The sequence below is a fragment of the Cryptomeria japonica genome, chromosome 11 (assembly GCF_030272615.1).
Source record: "Cryptomeria japonica chromosome 11, Sugi_1.0, whole genome shotgun sequence".
NCBI classification, from domain to species: domain Eukaryota; kingdom Viridiplantae; phylum Streptophyta; class Pinopsida; order Cupressales; family Cupressaceae; genus Cryptomeria; species Cryptomeria japonica.
This window is the reverse complement of record NC_081415.1, coordinates 129214657-129238294: the sequence shown is the minus strand read 5'-3', so window position 1 is coordinate 129238294 and position 23638 is coordinate 129214657. Positions and strand designations below refer to the sequence as shown.

General features: G+C 35.8%; 1 long non-coding RNA gene across 1 annotated transcript; it reads right to left on the bottom strand.

Annotated features, from left to right (window-relative positions):
- Nucleotides 1–2811: 2811 nt before the first annotated feature.
- Nucleotides 2812–18961, bottom strand: LOC131859924 (uncharacterized). The gene is made up of 3 exons (XR_009359497.1): nucleotides 18505–18961; nucleotides 3072–3162; nucleotides 2812–2905 (listed from the first exon to the last, which is right to left on the bottom strand). It is a non-coding gene; the product is annotated as an uncharacterized LOC131859924 (long non-coding RNA).
- Nucleotides 18962–23638: the final 4677 nt, after the last annotated feature.

Genomic DNA, 23638 nt, shown 5'->3' with positions numbered 1-23638 from the left:
GTGTTGTGGTTCTGAAGAATGATTCTCCAAAGCACCAAGATCAACAAACAATTCTCTATGTAGCTCACCCTCAATTTTTTGTGAAGAATAATTCTCAATCACATCATTGGAATATGAGCTCGAAGTCTATGGGAAGAGGATGAAGTGGTGCTATGTAGTTGAGAGTAAAAATACATCTCATCACAAATCACATCTTTTCTCTCATAAATATAATTCTTCTAAAGATTCATGAGATGATAAGCTTTGAAAGTCAAACTGTAACCCAAAAAAGATGCACTGGAGTGTCTTGGAACAAGTTTCTTCCTGTTGTGAGATGGCACATGCATATATGCAGTATAACCAAACCTCAAAGATGAGAAATCGATGGTGTGCAACCACTCCATAACTCTTCTAGTGTTTTATCTTTTAAGACCTTTGTCAGAGCTTGATTGAGAAGGTGCATGATTGTTTGAACTACTTCTACCCAAAAATGATCCTCCAACTTGGCTATAGCAAGCATGTGTTGAGCCTTCTCCATAAAAGTTCAATTGCGTCATTCAACAACACCATTTTGTTGAGGTGTATAGGGAGCATTTAGATGTTGTTTGATGCCATGAGACTTTAGGAATTCCACAAACTCATTAGAAGTGAATTTCCCCCCTTGTTCAAAATGGAGGAGGACAAGCGGCTTTCTCGAATCGCGAACAACTTCATGGTAGAAGGCCTGAAAACAGGAAAAAGATTCACTCTTCCTTAGAAGAAAATATACCCAAGCCTTGCGAGAGAGGTACCCAATTTCTTTGCGAGCTCTAAGAAGGCTGTTATGTGGCTGTATGAAAGCCAGGGGACCAACATAACATGAAGCTGCTGCATCTCTTCTTCCATACTAATAAAACTAGATTGCCTGCTTTCCATTAGAAGGCCGATTCGTTTGATCGCTCATTTAAAAACTTTTAGATGACTCGGCTTGATTGTACAAATGAAGTGAAGATCGACTATAACCCCCAAAAGCTTAACCCAACGAGCCTCTACTAATCATAATTTTATATGAAGTTGAAAATTCTGTCAGTCAGGGGAACGGCCAGCCAGCATGTAAAAATGAATGCCAAAGATGTATTCTTTATTTGCCAGGCTGTGAGAATATAATTGCAGCGCCGAATCTCATGTTTTCTTTTCGACCAAAAACAATCAAAGTGCTCTGGGAAACAGGAAAATAGAAGAGCAGAACAAAAGCATCTCCTTTTAGATCTTGTGAAGACTATCGACAAGATTGTGCCAACTTTACTATTAATTTCTGGCTGGCAAAGATCCAAATGAAAGATTCGTGCAAATGAAAGAACCAAATGATAGATTCTTGCACCTCCGCGTAAGGGTTAATTCAACAATTTTAAAACCATTTTAGACGAATAAATGTTTGTTATGCATATGATGCACCGACTGGTGGCTTGTGTGGTTCATAGTCGATCTTCACCCAATGGATAATCACGCCAGAGTATATGCAACTTTTAAAACTAGCTACCGAACATTTGGTTGACTTCAAACAGCCACGCTAGAGCCTTAATAGAGCTCACCAAGAAACATGGTGAAGATGTAGCAATCATTGATAAACAGTTGTAAATTAATTTGCAGATGCGAACATGAACTTCCCAAAAAGTCATCAAAATACTTGCACATAAAGAACCAAGGGGTCTAAAATGTAAAATCGACCATCCATTATCACAAAGACCTATTATCAATAGGAAAAATAGAGGTGAAATAGGATCGGCCATCCATTATCACAAAGACCTATTATCAATAGGAAAAATAGAGGTGAAAGAACCTATCTCACTGAAGGATGAATTTGTGTCGACAAAAAGATAGTTCTTGGAGAAAAAATGGTGGTGGGATTTTGAAACAAATATGAATGATTGGATTTCAAAGCAAATATGAATGACTTTCAATAGGGTTTCTATAATGAATGGTTCATATGTCACACCACTCATTGAGCTTTTTGTATGTAAGGTTTGAAGTTAAGTAAGGTTTATCTTGGACAAAATTCCATGATTAAGTATGCTTGAATCTAAGTAGTATTAGAATATGTGACCTTTTCGAAAGTTTTAATGTATTACCTTTGTGAATATATAGATGCAATGAGTGTTAAGTGGACCATTCACACTCATGGGGGACAAAATCATGTGAATTACTACTAAAGAAATATGGGTCAATCTCTTGTCAATTAAATTATATTGATTTGATTTTTATTTTCTTCTCAAAAAACATAAACTTGATTAAGAGAAGGTTATTCTAAACCAATGGGGTTTTGGGTATATTCAATTGTATCCATTGTTTGATGATTTTTTTTTTAAATCTATCAAAGAATATGAGTCATGATATACGACGCAATGATGGTATTTTCTTTTCGTATCTAGCTATTTTATTTATAACTTAGAAGGTGTATGCAATGCAATGTTTAATGGGTTGTAACACGAAGGAAAAGGTTTTTGAGCTACTTTGAATGCTCCCAATATGAAATTTGGGAGCTAAATTGTTGACAAGTGTGATGAAATGTTTTATACCCTCCATTTGTTACATCAATATATGACTATAAATTGATTTTATGACCCACATTATTGATCATATCATTATATATACATCTAAAACCAAAATAACATCAAATTAAAAAAAAATTGCTAATTTTTAATGATTTCAAATTTAAAAATAATATTTGTCTTATGTAAAACATTTTCTTATTTCCTATTAAACTAGTCTTCTCTTGTAGTTTCATTTCTACTACATTCAATATATTATAGATGGTCTACGACATTTTATCAATTAAAATTTGATTCACTACATTAAAAATTCTCCTCTTGCCATTGCAAGAAATAATAATATGAATACATTGTATGAATCAAACTATGACAAATAAGTCTTCAACCTTATATGACATCTGGCCAGAAATAAATATATGTTAGTTGACGAGGTGAGGCATAGATTATTACGGACCTATTCTTAATTCGTGTGGCCTTTTAGACATTTTTTATCATAGAATCTAGAGACTAACAATTTTAAAACCAATTTAGACGGAGTAAATAATAGCTATGCGTAGGACGCACCGACAATAGTTGTGAACGGTCGCTGGTGTGTTTCATAGTCGATGTTTAAACCGCGAGCGATCGAACAATTGGTCTTCAATTTGATTTTAGCCTGGAAGAAGAGATGTATCAGCATCATTTTGGCTAAAAAAAAGTGACTTAAAATTTAATTTTTATTTTTTTTAAATACTTCTTCTAACGTGAGATTCAAGTTTACTGTTGATTACATTACACTTAGAATATAATCAAACTGCATTTGGAAAATATAAATATAGAAGTGCAGAACCAAGCATCTTCTTCTAGATCTTGTGAAGACTATCGACAAGATTGTTCCGCGCCTTTACCATTAATTTCTGGCTGGCAAAGAACCAAATTAAAAAATTTAAAAACCATTTTAGAGGAGTAAATAATTAGTTATGCATATGATGCACTGTCTGGTAGCTTGTGTGGTTCATAATCGATCTTCGCCCAATGGATAATCACGCCAGAGTATATGCTACTTTGAACAAACAGTTCTGAATTAGTTTGCAGATGCGAACATGAACTTCCCGGAAATTCATCAAGTATTTGCTCTATCGAAACAAGGGGTCTGAAAAGTAAAATTGGCCATAAATTTTTTATCACGAAGACCCATTGTCAATTGGAAAATTACATGTGAAAGAACCTATTTCATTGAATGACGAGGTCGTGTGGACAAAAAGATGGTTCTCGTCAAATACTTTACCACTTAAAAAAAGAGATTATGATGGGATTTTGAAATAAACATGAATGATTATCAATAGAGTTTTTGTAAGGAATGGTTCATATGTCACAACATTTGTTAAAGTCTTTATTTTTATTTTTAATATTCAGATCGCTTATAAATATTAGCTCATTTCGAACAATCACACTAGAATCAACCCATGGAAGACCAAGTGTCACAAATTAGAATCCACCATTAGCTCATTTCGAACAACCACACTAGAATCAACCTATGGAAGACCAAGAGTCACAAATTAGAATCCACTTATTAGAAACCACCTAGAAGCCAACTATGGAAGACTAAGAGTCACAACTTTGAATTCCATATTAGATGTCCCTTTGGGATTTGAACTTTGATCTCAGCATTGAGAACTCAATGCTTTAACCAATAGAACACAACCCCTTGGACAACACTCGTTAAAGTCTTACAACTACAATTTGAAGTTAATTGGGCTTGATCTTGGACAAAACTTCATAATTATGTTTCATTTTAAGTAGTACCAAATAAGTGACCTCCTAGAAAGTTTTGATGTATTACTTTGTTGAATAAAATCTATGTAATGAGTGTTAAGTGGACCATTCGGATTTATGACGACAAAATCATGTGAATTACTACTTACGAAATATGGGTTAATTTGTTGTCACTTAAATTAAAAAACCATTAATTTGATTCAAGAGGAGGTTATTCTACACTAATGGGGTTTAGGATAAATTCAACTATATTCATTGTTTGAGGAATTTGTTTAGAAAACTATCAAATAAAACGATATGAATCGTGGTATACAACCTAGTGGTGGTATTTTTCTTGTTCCTATCTATTCGATTTCTAGCCTACAAAGTATATGCAATGCAATGTTTGATGGGTTGCAACACAACAAGGAAAAGGGATTTTGAGCTATTTTGAAGGCTCACGATATGGAACTTGAGAGCTAAATTTGGGCAAGTGCAATGAAATGTTTAGTGTACTCTATTTTTTGCTTCATTAGGTGACTATACATTGATATTGTGACCCATTATTGATCATATCAATCCATCTACATCTAAAATGGAAATGCCACCAAAAGAAAAAAAAATAATTAAATTTTGATGATCTCAACTCTAAATTCTATTTAAAAGAATTTTTTGTTTTCTATTCTACTAATCTTCTTTTGTAATTTCTTTTCTACTATAATTAATATGTTATAGATGGTCTACTATCTTTTATCAATTAAAAATATAGATTAATAAATTTTAATCATAAGACTTTGCATTTAAATGTTATAAAATATTAAAATTTGATACACTACATTAAAGATTCTTCTTGTTATTATTGGATGAAATAATAATCTAAATATATTATATTAAGCTATGACGAATAAGTCTCCAACCTTACATGACATCTGACAGGAAATAAATATGTATTAGTACCCGAGTTGACGTATAGATTAGGTGCACAACTAAGTCTCCAACGTTATCTGACATATGGCAAGAAACAAAATGTATATTGATACTGAGGTGACGCATAGATTCGGTGCACAAATAAGTCTCCAACATTATATAAACATTATATAACATCTGACAACAAATAAATATATATTGGTAACCGAGGTGACGCATAGATTATTACGCACCTAATCTTAATTTATGTGCCCTTTTAGACTGACGATTTTAAAATCGATTTAGACGAGTAAATGTTAGCTCTGCGTACGACGACTGACAATCTGCTACTTTTTCACGCGCGCCCGACAATCTGCTACTTTTTCATTCCAGCGATCGAACAATTGATCTTCAATGCAAAACCTCCAATTTGATTTCAGTAGTTTCGAAGAAGAAATGCAGCAGCTCCATGCTATGATTGTTCCTTGGGTGCTCACGGTCTCTAAATGTAGTACGAACAACGGCTTAAATGCTAAGCTCATAGTCCAGGAATTCAATGTAATGTTGGCATGTTAATTTTTCCACATGCAAATCAACTGTAGTTTGAATAGCAGTTCATTTTATAAGATAAAAATAGAATATTGGTAATTTTTTCACTGGTATGACAAGAACTCTAGTTTGTAAAAGCTAAAATAAGAGTTCTAGATATAGAATTTACATCAAGATTTTAACTACACGTTTGATTTTTGATTTTTACCTGGCATTCATGTGCCAAAGACCTCTATATAAAGAGGTAAATTGTAATGAAATCTTTATCTTTCATCATTCGATCATTGATCCTTGATCACGTGATCAAGAAGTGTTTTGTATTCAGCTTTGAATAAATATAAAGTTATATCTACTTTTTGAAGCAATTTTGTGTTTATTGATATGTAGCAATTTATATCTATTTTTATTTTCTTCAAAGTTGAGGGTGGATGATCTGAATTGAGGTAGGGGTTCAAACGATATCAAAAGCTTTATCTGGTGTAAGAAACCTGCGATATTATTCTCAGTACAAGAAGGATGCAAACTCGAAAAGGGAGTTGTATGCAATCCAAAAACTAACTTCTCATTTCCAAAATCCAGAATATAAACAAGTACAAGAATATCAAGAGTCACCACAACCATCAGAATTCGAAATAATAAGCTGGCTGTGAGAAAATATTCCAATATTTTAATATGAAAATTTTAATTTTAATTTTGAACTAATTCTGCATCTCTAGAACCTCCATATCATTCCTCCCTCCTTGACAACCAATGGGCCCCATTGCACTAGTCTACTGCAACAGATGAGGAAATTGTGCTTCAATATGTTATTTACTTAACCACTTGCCTTGATGAGAAGATCAGCCAGCTCGAACAACCTGATAAAGAGGGATCTTTTGATTCCTAAGAGTCTTCACAATAACCTTAGTAACATGGTCACACTGAAGTGGAGTCTTGGCAGCTGGATTCAAGTCTATAGCATTGAGGTATTCAAAAGCTTGGGAAATATCCAACAAAGGGGGAAAATAAGGAAGTAGCAGTTTGACATCGAAAACCGGATGCAATCCCTAAATGCTGGTTAATCTAGCTCAAAAGCATTTTCACCAACTTTCTTGATAATGGTATATGGCCCATAACGGAGGGGTCAAAGCTTCTTGCTTGGTCCTTGAAGACGCTCCTTCTGCAGATGTAACCACACCTTGTCACCAACCTGAAACTAATGAGGAGTTTGGTGTTGATCATGTCTACCCTTATACTTCTTATTGCTCTGCTCCAAAATCTCATGAACTTGTTGCTGCAAGTATTGGATTTGATCAATGAATTTCTCTGGCCTGTCTTCCTCTTTGTTAGCATTGAATGCACAATCAAATTGTAAGGTAGGGAGAGCTATATCCATAGATGCCAATGGTTGATACCCAAGACAAACCTCAAAAGGACTATGCCCTATAAAACTATGAAGGGCACAGTTATATCTATGTTGCACATAAGGCAAGCTCTCATCCCATGTACGGGGATGCTTGGAATGATACATTAACAAGATATGAATGATCATTCAATTTACCACCTCTGTCTGCCCATCTATTTGAGGACGAAATGTTGTAGACTTTGTCAGTCTTGTGTCCATTCTAGCCCATAGTGAAGACCAAAAATAACTGATGAATCTACTATCCCTATCAAAAATAATGGTTTTAGGCAAGCCAAAATGAACCCAAACATGTTCAAAAAACAACCTGGCAGTCTCTTCTGTAGAAATTACCTTTTGATAGGCCACCATGATAGCCATTTTCGAAAATTTGTCCACCACAACATACACACAATCATGCCCCCATCTAGTAGTGGGAAGTCCAGACATGAAATCCATTGAAATTGATTGCCATGATTTATCTGGAATTGGCAGTGGTACATATAGACCCAACTTGCGATTTGTAGGCTTCGCAATTACACAGGTTGCACAAGCTTGTATATATGCAATGATATCTTGTTTCATTTTTGGCCAATAGAAATACTTTTGAAGAATAGCAGTGGTCTTACCAATACCAAAATGGCCTACAACATGACTGTAGTGTGCTTCCCATATCATACTCTTGCATTCATCGGTGGGGACACATATATGACCAACATGACATAGCAACCCATCCTACAAGTGCAAATCAGGGACAAACTTCCCTCCTACTAAATTACCATAAGTTTCAGCAAAATCAGGATCATTACCATATAGTTGAGCCCACGTTGTGGATTGATGGCCACATGAATCCAACACCATTGTCAAACTTGCAATTGGAGGCCGACTCAAGCAATCTACGACTTTGTTACTGCTTCCTTTCTTATGAAAAATGTTGAGGTGAAATTGTTGTAGATATGTCGACCACATTTGATGCCTAGCATTCTGCAACTTCTCGTGTCTGCAAAAATTGAAGAGGCTTAAGGTTTGTATGTATAACAATTTCCTTCCCCAAGATATAATGCTTCCATTGTTTGCAAGCCTGAACAATTGCATATAGATCCTTGTCATAAGTGGGGTACCTTTGTACTGTATCAGAAAAAGTTTCACTATGATAAGCAATGGGATGTCCATGTTGCATAAGTACAACGCTAAGGGCATAATCAAAAGCATTCATCTCTACTTCAAATGACTATTGAAGGTATGGAAGGACCAAGACTAGTGCAGATCATAGCCTTTTCTTTAACTATTCAAATGCTTGTTGCTTCGCTTATGTTCATTGAAACATTGCTTGTGCTCCCCCCCTCAGTAACTAATTAAGAGGCCATGACAAATGTGAAAAACCAAGCACAAATCTGCCATAAAGTTTGGCTAAGGCCAAGAAACTACGAAGCTCTGTAAAACTTTTGGGAGGTGCCCAATCTCTGATTATTTGTATCTTTGCAGGGTCAACGTGAACACCCTCATTGTCAATGATGTACCCCAAATACTGGATACTCTGCATGCCAAAAGAACACTTGTCTATGTTGGCATAAAGTTTGTGTTGTTGCAGAGTTGAAAGCACTTGTTTAACATGCTGCAAATGCTTAGACCAAGTCTTGCTAAAAATGAGTATGTCATCCAAATAAACAACCACAAAAGAATCAATGAATGGCCTGAGAACATCATTCATCAACCTCATAAATGTGGCGGGGGCACTAGTTAAACTAAAAGGAATAACCAACCATTCAAATAGACCTTCCTTGGACTTGAATGTAGTCTTCCGTACACCTACTAGATCAATTAGCACTTGGTGGTATCCAGATTTCAAGTCGATCTTCATAAAGAATTTAGCCCCTCTAAGTTGGTCCAAGAGGTCATCTATTCGAGGAGTTGGATATCTATTCTTCACAGTGATTTTATTCAATTCTCTATAGTCAATACAAAGTCTCCATGTCCCATCTTTCTTCTTAGCAAGAACAATTGGACTGCCACATGGTGAAGCACTTGGGCGAATGTGTCCCTTTTGTATCAATTCCTGAATTTGTCTCTTGATTTCATCATTTTCTAGCGCTGACCTCCTATATATTGATTCATGTGGTAGTGGTGCCCCTAGTATTAGATCAATGGAATGCTTGACTTGGCAATGCATTGGAACCCCTATTGGTGATTTAAGCACATTATGATATTCTTTCAAAACTTTATCCATTTCACTTCGTTGTTTTTCTATTATGGCCATCTCAACACGTGAATGAAGGAATTGACTTTGTTTTCTCGGAGTGGATCATGAGCAGAACAAAAGCTCTAGTTTGAGCAATCAGACATTTACATTTCTTAACACTAACCAAAGAAGCAGTTGGTTTTGGACATACCTCTGGTATATGATATTTTCTTTCACCGAGCTTGATTGTGACACTGGGTGGCCTGGATTCATACACCCCATGTCATTGGTACATGTATGGCTGCCCCAACAATATGTCACATACGTCCAATGGTGCTACATCACAGATTACCTCATCCTTGAATGGCTTGATTGAATATGACAAACGAAACTGTTGATTTACCTGAATATCTTTCCCCTCATTCACCCATCCCATGGAGTATGGTTGTGGGTGTTTTGTTGTCTTCAAATTTAGTCTTTTAACTGCCACCTTAGAGATCAATTCTTCTGGCTACCACTATCAACAATAAAGTGTAAAGGATCCCCATCTATCCACATCTACAAATGAAACAACCGCTCTTCATCTTCACGAGGCAAGACCTTAGTCGTGGCAATGATGGCACACATGTCTGCTTCTATGACCTGGTCATTCTCCTTCTACTCAGAGGCATCCATAGGCAATGATTCCGGCTTAGTTTCTTCTCCCTATATTTCAGTCATCAGGCTCTTGAAGATTCAACAATCTTTAGTATCATGAAATGGAGTCTTATGTATTTCACACCACATGCCTATGTTTTATTGTGTCTTCTTAGCAGCCCATGTCTATTTAGATGAGTTTGAGGGAGATTCTTTGGCTACCCATTTCCCTGCAAATCTGTTGCTACCTTCACCCCTTGGTGTATTATTTGCAAAGTATTCTCTTTTCCCTTTCTGGTTGAATTTTTCTTCAATTTTTCGTAGCATATTTATATGCAGTCGCCAATGTTTCAATATTCAAAAAATCTATCTCATTTTGAATGTATCTGTGAAGTCCACTATGATACTTCATAATTTGATGCTTCTCTATATCTTCGATGCCAAGTTTTTCTATAGCGCATGGAATGTATTAGTGTAATCTTGCACTGATTGATCCCTCTTGAAGCAATTGCCATTCCATGTATTTCTGTTCATAGACATCCTCAAGCAGATATCAATCTTTTATGAATTCCACAAATTCTCCCCATGTCGGTTTGTTATCAAAAGATATCTCTAACGCTTTCCTAATGGGTAAATTTCTATCTTTGTTTCCCACCTTAGTTTCCCATGCTAGTTTCACATGATTTTCCGCTTTAAGAAGAGCAAACATTATTTTTTCTACATTAGAATTTTTTTTTTAGAGAAGTATCATTCTACAACCAGTCGTCAACAACATCAATGTCAACTTTCCCTTCAAAATTTGGGATATCAAAGTTTACCTGCACCTTGAATGGGGTGACTCCTTGAAATGCCGCCCCAACTCTGTGGGGTTGATTCTGGAACAGTCGTGTGAATTGATCCATCATTTCTTGTCATTGTCTATCCAAAGCTTCTTCCACTACTTTCTTAACATTTTCTGCTGAGTCGTCTGACATTTTGGTGCGTCTCAAGGGAAGATATTGTGACAAATCTTACGTATCTAATCCCAATCTGTGGTAGTCTGATCTTGTGTGAATTGGCATAAAGGAGCATTATGACTCTAATACCACTGATTTAAATTGAGGTAGGGGTTCAAACGATATCAAAAGCAATAATATCTAGTGTAGGAAACCTGCGATATTATTCTCAGTACAAGAAGGATGCAAACTCGAAAAGGGAGTTGTATGCAATCCAAAAACTAACTTTTCATTTCCAAAATCTAGAATATAAAAAAGTACAAGAATATATCAAGAGTCACCACAGCCATCAGAATATGAAATGATAAGCTAGCTGTGAGAAAATATTCTAATATTTTAATATGAAAATTTTAATTTTAATTTTGAACTAATTCTACATCTCTAGAATCTCTAGATCCTCCAGATCAATGGAGGTCAGGAGAAATGAGGAGGATGATTCCTTTTTCAAGGAAGACATCTATAAAGCTATTTGCACATTAATGGTGGAAGAGGAAGGGAGATACATTAGATCTCGCATTCAAGAATTTAATGCAATCTTGACGAGGAATGATTTCCAGATCCATCGATCAAACATCCATAATTTTTTTTCTCTAATCAAAGAGAAAGTAGGCTCTTTACTGTAATCGAATAGCTAATAGTCGCTTGTGTTAAGGTTCGGGTCTATTTAGCTTTTTATTATTTTTATTAATCAATATCATTGTAAGCATTCATTTCACATCATCATTACTAATGTTTTGTGTTAAGAAATTTAATTATATTTAATGGGTAACTGCACCAAGATGGTGAACAAAAAGGGGGCTACAAGTGGCCACTTTTTTTTTTTTTTCTTTCTTTCTGAAAAGAGGTAAACTTGAACTTCAAAGAGATATTCGAAGGTCACATACTCAAAACTAGGAGTTGAGAAAATAATAAGAATTGTATTACTCTAAATCTATTTTCTAAACTACTAAAGTTTTTTAAAATTGGATAAGATTAAGAGTGTCAAATCTCTCTCGCATGAAAAATTGTTCTTGATTTTTTCAAAAAAACATAACATGGTTGTTTTTGTGCACTGGACAAAATATATAATTAGATTAAGTATTTTGAAAAACCCTTTGGTAGGATGATAGGTATGATTGAGATCTAGAAGTTGTGTATTTTTTTGTAATTTTTCGTTGAGTATTTTTTTTTTATGATTTTTTGAAGTGACCGCATCCTAAAACTTTGGTACCTGTTTGTGTGCTGGGCATAACTTGCATCAAAACAATCGAAAATGATTTTTTTTTAAAAATTGTATAGAATCTAGTGTAGAACAATAATATGTAATTTATTTTGAATTTGGTCAAATATATCAAAAGTTATTAAAAAAATGGTAGATGTATGTCTGTGAGGACTGTCAAGGCACTGGTAAAGAAAATTAAAGTTTACTATGCTAATGTTGTCTAAAAATAGAAAAAATTATATTGTCAGAAAGATAAGAAGACATGTGAGATTATGGTGGTAATTTTAGAGATACCCACTTGATCATTTGTAAACCTATTGATGATGAAGTCGAGAAATCATGTTGGAAGATGAAAAAAAGTGTAAAGGGACAAAAATGGAGGGAAAATGGGCTTGCAAGCCTTAGGGTCGCTTTCCAACCCTCTTACCAAGCCAAAACTCGCACGGGTTCTAATGTGCAAGATAACCCACTCGGGTTTTGAAAAACAAAAAGTACCATTTATAGTTCTACATAACTCGTACGGGTTATGTAGAACTAAAACCATCATTTTGAGTTTCACAAAACCCGTACGGGTTATGAAAAACCATAATTTTGAGTTTCACAAAACCCCTACAGGGTATAAAAAACCATTATTTTGATTTTCACAAAACCAGTACGGTTTATGAAAAACATCATTTTGAGTTTCACAAAACCCGTACGGGTTATGAAGACATCAAAATGTATGCTTGTAAATTTAGCATATACTATACATATGCATAGACATACATATATAATATATGTTTATGTATGTATATATGCATATCTATAGTTATATATACATATATTTATATAGATATATGTATATATGTTTGTATGCATGCATGTCTCTCTTATTTTCGTCTCTCTCGTCTTCCTTCCCCCATCATCGTCTCTGTCTATTCCGAGCCCTAATTATCCTCCTTGAGTTCTATCTCATCTCTCTCTACCGAGTCTCTCACCCTCTTCTCCTTCTCATTCTCTCTCTAGCTCATATCTCTCACCCTCTCCTCCTTCTCCTACTCTCCTCCTTCTCCTTCTCTCTCTCTCTCTCTCTCTCTCTCTCTTTCTCTCTCTCTCTCTCATTATCCTATCCTATTATCACCCTCTCCCCCTTCTCTCTTTCTCTCCCCCTACCTCTCCCTCTCCCCCTCTCCCTCGCCCTCTCGTTATCTTATCCTATTCTCTCTCCTCTCTCTCCTCTCTCTCCTCTCTCTCTCTCCTCTCTCTCCTCTCTCTCTCTCTTATTCTCTCTCCCTCTCCCTCTCTTTATCCCCATCTCCTCTCTCTCTCTCTCTCTCCCTCCCTCTCTTCCTCCCTCTCCCTCTCCCTCTCCTTCTCCCTCTCCCTCTCTCCCAATCTCCTCTCTCTCTCCCCCTCTCTCTGCCTCCCCCTCTCCTTATCATATTATCTCCCTCTCTTCTTATCCCCTATTCTCTATCTTACCCCCTCTCCCCCTACTCGCTCTCTAACTGCCTTTCTCACCCCCTCTCCTTATCCTATTCTCTCCCTCTCTTCCTATCCCCTTCTCTCTCTCTCTCTCTTCCTATCCCCTTCTCTCTCTCTCTCTCAATCCTATTCTCACCCTCTCTCCCTTCTCCTTCTTTCCCTATCTCTCTCACTCTCTTCCTATCCCCTTCCCTCTCTATCTCTAATACTCTCTCCCTCCCCCTCTCCTTATCCTATTCTATCCCTCTCTCTCTCTCTCTCTCTCTCTCTCTCTCTCTCTCTCTCTCTCTCTCTCTTAATCCTATTCTCACCCTCTCTCCCTTCTCTTTCTTTCCCTATCTCTCTCCCTCTCTTCCTATCCCCTTCTCTCTTTGTGTCTAACTCTCTCTCCCTCCCCCTCTCCTTATCCTATTCTATCCCTCTTCCTATCCCCTAATCTCTCGCTCTCTCTCTCTATCAATCCTATTCTCACCCTCTCTCCCTTCTCTTTCTTTCACTATCTCTCCCTCTCTTCCTATCGCCTTCTCTCTTTGTCTCTAACTCTCTCTCCCTCCCCCCCTCTCTCTCTCTCTATCTCTCTTCCTACCCCCTTCTCTCTATGTCTCTAACTCTCTCTCCCTACCCCTCTCCTTATACTATTCTACCCCTCTCCTTCTACTATTTTATCCCTCTCTCCCTACCCCCCCCCCCTCTCTCTCTCTCTCTCTCTCTCTCTCTCTCTCTCTCTCTCTATTCTCACCCTCTCTCTTCCTACCCCCTTCTCTCTATGTATTTAACACTCTCTCCCTACCCCTCTCCTTATACTATTCTATACCTCTCTTCCTACCCCCTACTCTCTCTCTCTCTCTATTCTCACCCTCTCTCCCTTCTCTTTCTTTCCCTATCTCTCTCCCTCTCTTCCTATCCCCTTCTCTCTCTCTCTTAATCCCATTCTCAACCTCTCTCCCTTCTCTTTCTTTCCCTATCTCTCTCCCTCTCTTCCTACCCCCCTCTCTCTCTCTCTCTCCCTATCCCCTTCTCTCTCTCTCTAACTCCCTCCCCCTCTCCTTATCCCTCTCTTCCTATCCTCTTCTGTCTTTGTCTCTAACTCTCTCTCCCCCCCTCTCCTTATCCTATTTGATCCCTCTCTTCCTACCCTCCCTCTCTCTCTCTCTCTCTCTCTCTCTCTCTCTCTCTCTCTCTCTCTCTCTCTCTCCCTCTCCCTCTCCCTCTCTCCCTCTCTTAATCCTATTCTCACTCTCTCTCCCTTCTCTTTCTTTCCCTATCTCTCTCCCTCTCTTCTCACTCTCTCTCCCTTCTCTTTCTTTCCCTATCTCTCTCCCTCTCTGCCTATCCCCTTCTCTCTTTGTCTCTTTGTCTCTCTCTCTCTAAATCTCTCTCCTTCCCCCTCTCCTTATCTCTCTCCCTCTCTTCCTATCCCCTTCTCTCTTTGTCTCTTTGTCTCTCTCTCTAAATCTCTCTCCTTCCCCCTCTCCTTATCCTATTCTATTGCTCTCTCTCTCTCTCTCTCTCTCTCTCTCTCTCTCTCTCTCTCTCTCTCAATCCTATTCTCACCCTCTCTCCCTTCTCTTTATTTCCCTATCTCTCTTTCCCTCTCTTCTTATTCCCTCTCTTCCTATCCCCTTCTCTCTTTGTCTCTAACTCTCCCCCCCCCCTCTCTCTCTCTCTCCCTCTCTTAATCCTATTCTCACCCCCGCTCTCTCTCTCTCTCCCTCTCTTAATCCTATTCTCACCCCCCCCCCCCCCTCTCTCTCTCTCTCCCCACTTCTTCTTTGGTTCCTAGTTCTACATAACCCGTACAGGTTATGCAGAACTAAAGCCAAAACTTCTAGTTTTGCATAACCAATACGGTTTATGAGAATTTTTTCGCTAGGCTTACCAAGCCTAGCATGTTTTTGAATTTCATAGAACATGCACGAGTTATGAGAAATTTCATTTTTTTTTTTTGCATGTGGCCACTTTTCTGTTCAGCATCTTGGTCCATTTACCCTAATCACATTCATTATGTAAAACTATAGTATTATTTTTTGTTCTCCAATATTCTACATTGTATCAAAAAGGTCATTTTTTACTTTTGGTGCCTGTGAAAAGAATTACTTTTGCAGAAATTGTCATTTAGTTTACTACTACCTTTGTTGGCTTGTATCATTTTGATTTCTTGGTTGTTTAATCATTTGTGGGGCGATACATTTATGTTGGCAGACTGAATGATGTTTCTTCTATAAATTGTGTTGTGAAACATTTATGGGAAGCAAAGAGGAGTATTCTTTCTCTTTAAAGTAGCATAATAGAGACTAAATGGTATTCGTGCTAAACCAAAATAAGAACTTGTAACTGAAAGAAATGAAAAGTGTCATGGAACAAGTGTTGCATAGCAGCGAAGCTCCTGTCAAAGAATACAAGGTCTATGTATGTTTTTGTGTCATGTAATTGTTGTGACTGAGCAACTGAAGGTCTAGCCCTCTATGGATTCAAACAGATCATAAACAAATTCACTATCTTTGTAATTTATAATAGAAAAAATATATAAAAATCATTGTCATTTCTTCAATAAATGCTGTTTATTTTCGCATGTTTAAGAATTTTTCATTATTAAATTGCCAAACAAACATCACATGAAAGAATGAGACAACATCTCTTGGAATACAACTATTGCAGCCTACATAGGACATGAGTATCCTCACAGAGTAGTCACACTCTATCACTAAACACAACATGCAGGTTTGTAACTTGTTTTGCATTTGTCAGTGTACTCTTAGGGTAGACATGTATTCCCCCTGGGGCAAATGAGAGGTGCAAGTTTCTCAAGGCCCAACAATTCTAATCAAACTAGAATAATGACGATCAAAGATCTATTATATTGCAAGTAATACACTACCATACACTACCAAAGTGGTAAGACAGCTAAAATAAATTAAGGTCTGAAATGAAGTCAAATAAAATTGAGTGGAGGAAAAAAAATTAGATGTAAGAAGTTGTCTTGATAGTATGTATTCATCTCAAGAACTGATCAAATCATTTATCAAAAGAATGACTACTGAGTGACTTGTGAGATTTATTGTTTTCATGCTTTCTAACTGGAGTAAGGGTCACACGTTAGCAGAAAGTCCAGAATCAAAATTATGATCTTTGAAAGGAAAAAGGTATGTATTTAAAATAGTTAATAAAATCTAAGTCAACACCAATTATATGGCTTCAATGATCTTTGTTGTAAACTCAACATCTTGATATAAACAATTATATCATTACATCATAGTTATAGTTTTTAATACAAGTTAGCCTATACTAAGTTAAGATTAAGACAATACGCTATTTAGCTAAATTTGCATTTCTGCTTCAAAGTTTGATTGATGATTAACATCAAAGAGCTAAGTATCCTCTGAAACCAAAATATGAATACTTAACCAGACATTGATTGATCCAATTCACAAATAAATGTAAACATATTTATGTTCACCAACAATATGTATTTTTCCAGATTTAATTTGTATCCTAAACTAGTTTCACTGGATAGTGTGGTGACAAAAAAGTGCGGTATGTGATATCACAATGTTGGTGTTGTGACATACCTGAACCTACAAACTTGCCTGATTTTAGACAGACAAAAGGCCACAACAGGGTGCTTGACTAGTAAATGGTGAAAGAGTCACAACATAAGCTTAACAATGTGAACTTTTATCATTACTAGTCATTTCAAGGACCAGTGGCATTGTACGTATCATTTCTTGGAAAGGAAAAGATGGGAAATCTTCCATGTATAACTGATACTCGGTGTTGATGCCCTAAATACAATGAGGATGAAAAGCTTCAATGTACAACTGATACTGGATGTTGCTGCCGTGAAAGCATCAAGAAAATGAAATTAAAAATAAATAAATGTAAGGAGCATCTAAAGTAAACAAAATCTGAAACTTATAGAACAAAATAAAATAAAATTCTACATAAAAATCCAAAAACATTGAATAAGCTTGAAAGACTAAGTTTTCTTTATCTTATCGTTCTTGCTTCCATGGTTTAGAAGATTGCAGCTTTCTTCCTTCATTTCAGAAAATTAAGGAAGCCACTAAATGTGAAATATAAGATTTCTCTTCAGTATAGTGCAGCTTCTCTGCTCCATGAAATAGATAATGAACACCCAATACCAGAGTCTCCAAAGCATATGAAAAATTTATCCAGTATCCTCTAACTAGTATAAGTTGACAACTAAATAATTATCCATTCCGCTTAACCCATTGACCTACAAAGAGTGATATTATAGTGGTTTAGAGTCTTAGACAAAAGATGACTTTAATTGGTTCTATTAAATTCCCTTTTTTTGCAAATTGTTTGATTTAATTTATCTAACAAAATAGTTATGCTGAAATGGTTGGAAAACTACATTGTCGGTTGAAGGTACAACGAACTGCTGAGTAAATTTTGGAGTCAAGTTCAGGTGAGAAGCAGGGTTTGATGTAGCCAAGGTGTCATGTTATTGAATGACAGATGAATGCATCAGAGATGTCATGGTGGTAGAAATATGCCTCTACAAGCTCATGAACTAGGTTTCTTGAACTCCACCATACCCTTTGTTTAGAAAATAGAAAATGTATAAGAATCTATGTAATGGTTTGAAGTCTCAAAGATACAGTCTAATGTACTTTCAATAGCTGCTATCATGAAGGTTCTGAGGGTTAAACTTCTCGCTAGAACTGGAAATATGATATGATAGCAATAATAAAATAACAAAAAGCTTCAAATGCCTAAAAAAGAGAGTTTAACGTGACATGACACAAAAATAAAATAACAAACAACTTCAAAGGTCCAAGAACGAAATCAAAATGCATTAATATCCTCCTTTAAGATAAAGGGCTGACCATCTAGCAAGCCAACCAAATGAATATCATGTGAATTCTAACCAATGTTATATTTTGTCCTATACATAATGAAGAGGGCATCTACAAGAAAAACATTACCGAATTTGGTGAAGCCGGCGATGTAGAGAAAAGTTGTTAGTCAATCCACTTGAAACAGCCAAGGCTAAACCCCAGTGAAGTGTCTTCATTCCTTACCCTCCCCTCCCCGTTGAAGTTTTCAAATGAACTCCAAATCAGCCAAAAATGCGTCAACAAAAATACACGAAACTTTCCACTATACAAACCCTAATGCGATGTAAAAAATTGTTATTTTAAGTAAAGCATAAAAAACCAGCATTGTAAAGAGAAGATAAAGCCAAACTTATCTTTGCAGCAGAGATTTCTTTAACTTAGTAGATCAAGCGAGGTATCTCCAAGCGGTTTGAAAAATCGGCCTTAGCTCAAGCCCTTACCAATGACAGATCTGAATGGGGCCATTTAACACCCGCATGTGATGCAAACAGTACTCCCTGGGGGCATTTAACACCCGCATGCGATGCAAACAGTACTCCCTGTGTGATGGAGAAGGCAGAAGACATAAAACATCCACAAGAGACTCTGAGAGTATACATAACTCTGTATTTTGGGAGAATTCGCCACATCTAAATGGGTATACAAGATGTCGAAGTAGAGTCGAGACATGTGGATTATGAACTAACATCCACAAGAGACTCTGAGAGTATACATAACTGTATTTTGTGAGAATTCGCCACATCTAAATGGGTATACAAGATGTCGAAGTAGAGTCGAGACATGTGGATTATGAACAAATGCCATCTCGTCCTCGAAATCCTATAATCCTGCAATGAACTAACGAAGATATAGGTTTTTGTGTGTTCTCTAGCATTGAAATTTGAAAATACATCTGCTAGTAATCTAAAACACCAATCAGAGACGGCAACCCTTACTTGAAATCCTGCAACCCTCCCTGACATCCTGCAATCGTAAAGTTAGCCAATAGTAAAATGAAAAACAAAATTTATATTAATATATGTTTTAAAAAATAGGCAACTTCACTTAGGAAGAATAAAATATATACAAATGTGATCAAAAATTGAAATCTTATTGGCTTTTGACATTTAGTTTAATCAGTAGTTAAGATTTAAGTCTCCGCTATAGTTCCATGCCATGGCTGGAACTAATAATAGAGTCAAACGAAGGTTGGCAACATTACTTTTTACAAGATATTTATAAAAGTGATTCCATTTTGTGCATGTCAAATCAATTTATTGGGAGATCACAACTTAGATTATTCAACTAGGAAGATCTTGATGGACAAGTTTGTTTCCATTGTATTTTTTACTGCTATAGACAATAAACCTTTCTGTTATCTAATTAGGATATGTACAAGAAAATTAGGCAATGAGAGTAAAAAATTAGGCAATGAGAGTAAAGAAATTGGAAGAAGATTTATTTCTTTAGATCGATACTTCCTAAAGAAGCTAGATATAAGGGGAAAAAAATTAAAAGATAAGCTATGAAGATGTATGACATTTCAAGGTGAACATTAATCCCAGACACATGTCACAAAGTTTATCTAGTCATGTTTTTGAAATGCAATAGAAATCAATTGTATTTTTGGTTATCCAATCTTTAGGAAAAATATCATTATTTTTTCAAACAAGAAAAGTTTAAAGTTTAGAATTTCAAATAGGTATTCAATTGTTATGGAAGGAAAATTTGTAGCAAAGAGAAAGCAAACAAAAGATATGACAATCTTGAAATGTTCCAAAGGAAAAATAAGGCTACCCTTTGAGGAAGAAGATCAAAGCACTTAAGGACTACCCATGTCAAATCACACTATCTAATTTAAAATAGTTTGTTTGTATATGCTTCTAAGCAAATGATTAAAATAAAATAAGTTGTATTAATTTTTGCTTGTAAAACCTTCTTTAAAGGAAGAAGACAGTTGTTTTAAGCTATATGAGACAAGTAAGTCACAACAAAGTAGATTAAGGAAAATTAAAGGAACACAAAGGTACCTAAGGAAGGTAATCTAAACTGTTGTAAAATAATTACTATCAACTATATAGGCAAGGTCATTTTTCATCATTCATTTCAATGGGAATGAGTGGTAGAAGTGCAAAGAAAGAAAATAAAAATTTAATGTGTGTAAATAGTATTTTGGAAGAAAATTTGGAGAAAATTTAAAAGGAAAATAAAGAATTAAAAGAGGAAAATAGATCACAAAACAAAGAATTATCAAAATCAAGTGAAGAAACTAGATTTTTCAATCAATTGCTTGAAGCATATGTAAAGGAAAATTGGAGTCTAAAGTCTAAACCTACACTATGTAATATCTCATGCGATACTAGTCATTTGTATTTTTCATTTGATGAAACATTTTTTTATGGTTGAAGAGTGTGAAGCCAAAGGAAAGAACGTGTTTGGATCTAGAAATTTTGTAACCTGTGATGTTAATGGAAAAGGTTAGGTTAGAAAAATGTTGGCTTGCAAATCACTATTTAGAAAATGGGTTATGATGGAAAAGGTTTGGGAAAACGTGGGCGAGAAATAAGAGAGCCCATTTAGCCATTTATGAGGCCAAAGAATGAAGGCCTTGGGTATGGTAAGATAGATATTACTGATCTTGCTAGTATTATAAGTTCATGTAAATCAACTCAAAGAAAGTAGTGTTTACATTATCATAAACAAGGACATAAAGTAGAGAAATTTTGGAATCTTCACCCTTGTTCAATTTATGGGTTGAAGAATCACTCTGAAAGTCATGTTGGAATAGAGAGAGGGATGACAATCTATGAAAATTTATTCTTAATGGATTAGTGGATCTTGTTGGAAAAAGGCTACATGAATGTTCAAAAAGTTGTATAGGCAAACATATTATCATGTTAGATAAAATTAAAAAAAATACAAGAGTAGGTAATATTAATTGAAAAGATTATCAGGTGGATGCAAGAAATTAGGTCCCAATTAGGTGGAAGTGTGCATGCTCGGAAGAATACCACTAGAAACAGGGACCTTTTTTTAGGAAATGGGAATCTGTTATGCTCTAGGCACTTGAGTAAAAAATTTACAAAATTCCCTCCCTCCCACCTCCCTTCCAAATTCCAATATTTATAGATCACTATTATAACAACTAACATAAGAACTAAAATATGTGTGGCAATGACATTTCGATCATTTTGTAGTCTTCTTCTCATTTCTCAATCACTAAGTTTCAAAAGAATCTTTATATTTCTCTTTCATTCTTTCTATGTCTCTCTCCACACCAATCTCTCTCTCTCTCTCTCTCTCTCTCTCTCTCTCTCTCTCTCTCTCTCTCTCTCCTCCCCAATCTATCCATCTCATTTAAGTTATCTCTCTTTCTCACTTTATCTCTCCCCCTCTCTATCTTCTTCCATATTCCTCTATCTTCCTATCTTCCTCTCTATCTTTCTTTGTTTTTATTTATCTCTCTCTATATTTATCTAGCTTTGTCTCCACTTTTGTTTCTCTCTATTTCTCTATCTCTCCATCTTTTTTTATCTCTTTGCCTCTCTATCTCTTATTGTTATCTTTGTTTTGATCTTTGTATTACTCTATTCCTATGCATATCAATCTCCCTCTCCATTATTCTTTGTTCCTCTATCACTATCAATCTTTCTCTCTCGATATATCTCTTCATCATTCTCTACTTTCCCTCTCTCTCTAACTCTTTTCTCTGTCCATTTTTTCTAGCCCCCTCTATCTCTCTCCCTCCTTTGTCATCCTATCTCTTATCCTATCTCCATTCTATTTAATCATCATATCTCTATCTCTTTTTCTCTCCAAGTACCTCTTTCTCACTCTTCTCTCTCAAATTTTATATTAAAAATATATATTATATGTTCATTACATATTTTATATTTCATTATACTCTCTCTCTCTCTCTCTCTCTCTCTCTCTCTCTATATATATATATATATATATATATATATATATATATATTATATTTCATTACTCTCTCTCTCTCTCTCTCTCTCTCTCTCTCTCTCTCTATATATATATATATATATATATATATATATATCCCTATTTCCCTCTCCATGCCTACTCTTTTTTTCCTTGTCTCTCTATCTAATTTTTTCTCTGATCTCTATTTCTCAATATATCTAGCTCTCTATCACTATATCTCCTAGTCTCCCTCTCCCTCTATATCTCTCTATCTCTTCCTCTCTGTTACCCACTCTATCTCCCTATCTCTTTCTTTCTCTATCTCTCTTTTTACGTCTCTCCCCTCTATCTTCCTCTCTCCTTATCTCTAGACATGTATCCCTTTCCCTATCCATCCATCTCTCCCCTTCTCTTTCCATCTCCATTTTCCCATGCCTTTATATCTACATCTCTTGCTTCTCTATCTCTATCCCTCTATATTTCTTTTTCCATCTTGTTGGCATTTCATGAAGATTGCATTGATGAAGTATAGTGTTGTCATTGATGGCAATAGCAACCGGTAATGAAGTTGTATTGCAACCAAAAGTGAAGCAGTGATGGAAACCGGTATTACTATTTAAGCAGAAAGATCAATCGATAACCCTAACTCGTTGATAAGAAGAACCCTAACCGATGGAGCTTGGAGAATCGGTAGTGTTGATCTATGATCGAATGATGAGAGGAGATGAAGATGCCACGTATGCATGATGCATGTGATGAGTTTCAAAGTGGATTTGACACATAGAGACAACTATTTTATCTTGGGAATGAACAAATGCATAGCATGAAGTGAATAACACGTGATGAGTTATAGGATCCAATATCCAGTGATCAAGGAGTGATCTAGGAGTGGTAGAAATAGTTTTGAACAATGTGCAGCTGATTGCTATGTAATCCAATGGTCATATTTGAATCGATATATTTGTAATCTCTATGAGATCTTAGGTTTTCTGTTCTGTTACTAACCTCTTGTATTTGTATTTAAGGTTGATGAATTGTTTGTAAATTGTGTTGGAAAATTTGTTAAGTGTGAGTTGTTGCCGAACCAAAAGGAGTATCTGCAGAATGTTATGAAGGCAGATAGGAGCATAAAAGAATCTAATTAAGTAGAGCAGTGCTATTGCCAAATCAACAAGACCCTGTTGTTCTCTAACCATTAAAATAGTTAAATCCCCTAACCGGGTAAGATTTAATAGGCTTCTTGTTCAAATCTTCTAACCAAGTGATCCATTAGGTTGGATTTCAAATCCTCCATCGAGGTTACCTCTTACAGGGCATTGCC